The sequence below is a fragment of the Gadus morhua genome, chromosome 15, assembly GCF_902167405.1.
Source record: "Gadus morhua chromosome 15, gadMor3.0, whole genome shotgun sequence".
In the NCBI taxonomy this organism is placed as follows: Eukaryota; Metazoa; Chordata; class Actinopteri; order Gadiformes; family Gadidae; genus Gadus; species Gadus morhua.
In genome coordinates this window covers 9,808,485-9,813,222 of record NC_044062.1, presented here as the reverse complement: position 1 = coordinate 9,813,222, position 4,738 = coordinate 9,808,485, and positions in this window count along the sequence as shown.

Below are 4,738 nucleotides of genomic sequence, written 5' to 3'. Positions count from 1 at the left end.
GGAGGAGGAGGAGATGTAGCTCAGACAGAATGAGCGGAAGATGCCAGAAATTCTCAGTTGCATGATTTGTTCCTACCTGTTGCACATACCTACACACACGTGTGTATGTGTGTGTGTGTGTGTGTGTGTGTGTGTGTGTGTGTGTGTGTGTGTGTGTGTGTGTGTGTGTGTGTGTGTGTGTGTGTGTGTGTGTGTGTGTGTGTGTGTGTGTGTGTGTGTGTGTGTGTGTGTGTGTGTGACAGGGAGGGGAGGAGCTTAGTGGAGGAGGAATTGTAAATAAAGACTTTGTGTTTCCTCAGGAGTTCCAAAGTGTGTAATCTGATTGGCCGGTCCACACCTCCCTCCCAGCGAGGACCAATCAGCTCCCAGCTATCACTGACAACATGTTGTTTGTTTATGGAATCACAGCATCACACACACACCCACACATACACAAACACACACACATGCACATACACACAAACACACACACACACACATATATCAGTGTGTGTGTGTGTGTGTGTGTGTGTGTGTGTGTGTGTGTGTGTGTGTGTGTGTGTGTGTGTGTGTGTGTGTGTGTGTGTGTGTGTGTGTGTGTGTGGGTGTGTGTGTGTGTGTGGGTGTGTGTGTGTGTGTGTGTGGGTGTGTGGGTGTGCGTGCGTGTGTATGCGTTTAGCAGTTCATTGTAATTAGTGTAGGGGTCAAAGGTCACCAGGGATTATGTCTGAGTCCTACTGGTCAACAAACCCTCTGGACCTTAGAACGCACACACACACACACACACACACACACACACACACACACACACACACACACACACACACACACACACACACACACACACACACACACACACAGGATGGTCTGTCTTCATCAACCGATGATGTCATCACAGTGAGGACTCTCTTCCTGATCAGCTGTAGCCCCGGCAACCTGAATACTTCCATTCCTGCACCTCCTGCTCCTCCACCCCCCCTGCTTCTCCACCTTCTCCTGCTGCTACTGCTCCTCAACCTCCTTCTGCTCCTCCTCCTGCTGCTGCCCTCCTCCTCCTCCTGCTACTCCACCTCCTCCTGCTGCTGTCCCTACTCCTCCACCTCCTCCTGCTACTAATGCTCCTCCACCTCCTGCTGCTACTCCTCCACCTCCTCCTGCTACTACTGCTCCTTCACCTCCTGCTGCTACTCCTCCACCTCCTCCTGCTACTACTGCTCTTCCAACTCCTGCTGCTACTCCTTCACCTCCTGCTCCTCCTTGTGGGTTTGTGTGTGTGCGTGCACATGTGCGTCTGTGTGTGCGTGTACATGTGTGAGTGAGCGTGTTGTGGGGTCAGTGATGGGTCGACCCTATTAGCTCTAAACAACACAAGCTTTGATTTCTTTCAGACCCCCCCCACACACACACACATACACACAGTCACACACACACACACACACAGACACACAAACCAACACACTCTCTTGCTCTCTCTCATCAGACCTCATCCCGGTGGCTTCTGACGGGTGAGGATGGGTGAGGATAGGGGGAGGATGGGTTGAACTCTCCAGGCACCCCGCCAGGGAGGAGAGGGGAGGAGATTCTAACGAAGGGGGAGAGAGGGAGACACTAACGAAGGGAGAGAGGAGGAGACACTAACGAAGGGAGAGAGGGGGAGACACTAACGAAGGGAGAGAGGAGGAGACACTAACGAAGGGAGAGAGGAGGAGACACTAACGAAGGGAGAGAGGAGACACTAACGAAGGGAGAGAGGAGGAGACACTGACGAAGGGAGAGAGGAGACACTAACGAAGGGAGAGAGGAGGAGACACTGACGAAGGGAGAGAGGAGGAGACACTAATGAAGGGAGAGAGGAGAAGACACTCACGAAGGGAGAGAGGAGACACTAACAAAGGGAGAGAGGAGGAGACACTGACGAAGGGAGAGAGGAGGAGACACTAACGAAGGGAGAGAGGGGGAGACACTAACGAAGGGAGAGAGGGGGAGACACTAACGAAGGGAGAGAGGAGGAGACACTGACGAAGGGAGAGAGGAGGAGACACTAACGAAGGGAGAGAGGAGGAGACACTAACGAAGGGAGAGAGGAGGAGACACTGACGAAGGGACGAAGGGAAAGAGGAGGAGACACTAACGAAGGGAGAGAGGAGGAGACACTCACGAAGGGAGAGAGGGGGAGACACTAACGAAGGGAGAGAAGAGGAGACACTAAAGAAGGGAGAGAAGAGGAGACACTAACGAAGGGAGAGAGGAGGAGACACTGACGAAGGGAGAGAGGAGGTGTGTGTGGAGAGGAGAATGTGGAGGAGGTGGGTCTGGGGGATTGAGGAGGTTGAGAAGAGGATCTTGAGAGAGGGAGGTGGAAAGGAGGCGGTGTGTGTGCGTGAGTGTGTTCCAGACACGCTGGAGACACCGTAACAATGGGAATAGGAAACAACATGAAACACACTCACTGACCTCCGCTAGCCGCTAACACAGTGCTAATGACCTCCGCTAGCCGCTAACACAGTGCTAATGACCTCCGCTAACCACTAACACGTGCTAATGACCTCCACTAACCGCTAACACCGTGCTAATGACCACCGCTAACCGCTAACACAGTGCTAATGACCTCCGCTAACCACTAACACGTGCTAATGACCTCCACTAACCGCTAACACACTGCTAATGACCTCCGCTAGCAGTTACCCTGTATTATGGTATATTGAAATGATCCGTCTGAACGAAGAAGCACTTTAATGCACTCAGTTCAGACGCCAAGATGAACACTAATGTGGAGAAACTGGTGTGAAAGAGAAAGAATGAAAAAAAATAATGAGAGAATGATAGAGGGAGGGAGGGAGGAGGGGGGAGGGAGGAGGAGGGAGGGAGAGGAGCAACTTGTGGCACGTTCAAGCTGCTAGCCAATCACCTCTCAGTGTTTGCGCCGCCACCCGACATCATTTGGGTCAAAGGTCGCTGCGCCTCCCAATTAACGAAAAAGTCCCCCCTGTCTCCCCCCGCTGTCCCCGTCACCCAGAACTCCCAGCATGCCATGGGAGAGAGACAAACTCCTCGACCTGTTAGCTTGACCTTTTGCTGTCCCATATTCTAGCTGTGTAGCCTCACATGGCTGCTCCTCTAGTTAGCTGCTACTCAAGCTAGCTCATACTAGCTGCTCCTCATGCAAGCTAACTGTTCTTCATGCTTACTGCTCCCCATGCTAGCTGGCACATCCGCCATGCTAGCTGTCTGCTCCCCATGCTAACTGCTCCTTGTACTAGCTGCTCCTCGTGCTAGCTGCTTCTCGTGCTCGCTACTCCTCATGCTAGCTGCTCCTCATGTTAACTGCTCCTCATGCTAGCTGCTCCCCATTCTAGCTCCTCCTCATGCTAGCATCTCCCCGTTCTAGCTGCTCCCGGTGCTAGCTGCTCCTCGTGCTAGCTGCTCCCCGTGCTAGCTGCTCCTCGTGCTAGCTGCTCCCCGTGCTAGCTGCTCCTCGTGCTATCTGCTCCTCGTGTTAGCTGTTCCTCGTGCTAGCTGCTCCTCGTGCTAGCTGCTCCTCGTGCTAACTGCTCCCCGTGCTAGCTGCTCCCCGTGCTAGCTGCTCCCCGTGCTCGCTGCTCCTCGTGCTAGCTGCTCCTCATGCTAGCTGCTCCTCATGCTAGCTGCTCAGGCCTGTAATCAGATCATGGCGCTCAGAGCTCTGGAACAAAGACACACAAATTGTGATTAAATGTGCAGCGCTGGATGGAGGCGGAGCCTTCATGTCTCTAATGGCTCCTGACAGCCTCTCCAACAGATTCTGTGACAAACTTCTCGATTCAACCGAGGGGATTTTTGAACTTTGCTTGCTCCTGTGGTCCTTGGCTCCGGCTCTGTCAAACAATCCCAGTCCATGACCCAATTGACCAGTGGGCCCCTCGCTGACCACTCAATGAGCTCTATGTTGCCATTCTTTGTGCCCGACGGCCAAATGCTCACGGCGCTTTCTGGTAATTAAACATGGGTGGGTGGGGGTCGGGTGGGGTCGGGTGGGGGTACGGTGGGGGCGGTTCACATCAAACAGCTCCGTGTGACGGAGGTGGGGGGGGCAGCCGGAACGTAGAGCACAGGGGCGACGGGGGGCAGGTGCAGAGTGGAGGGAGGGGGAGGAGGGGTGGAGGGAGGTAGGGAGAGGTGATGGGAGGTGGAGGGAGGTGGTGGAGACTTTCCCACCACGGCTGTGGCATCGGGCCTCATTAGATCGTTACAATAAGGAAGGAGGTGTTTTTTGTTTCATAAAAAATCTCATTAATCCATGAACAAAAGGCAGGCACTGACCTCAGTGCTGCTCGTGTTATCTGAATATGCCCTGAAATTACTTCTGTCTGTCCACTGGGAGGGCAGGATCTATAGCCCCCTAGTGGGGACCTGTGGCATCTAAACTACCAACCTACTGGGACCTGTTTCATCTAAACTACCAACCTACTGGGACCTCTGACATCTAAACTACCAACCTACTGGGACCTGTGGCATCTAAACTACCAACCTACTGGGACCTCTGACATCTAAACTACCAACCTACTGGGACCTGTGGCATCTAAACTACCAACCTACTGGGACCTGTTTCATCTAAACTATCAACCTACTGGAACCTGTGGCAACTAAACTACCAACATACTGGGAACTGTGGCATCTAAACTACCAACCTACTGGGACCTGTGGCAACTAAACTACCAACATACTGGGAACTGTGGCATCTAAACTACCAACCTACTGGGACCTGTGGCATCTAAACTAC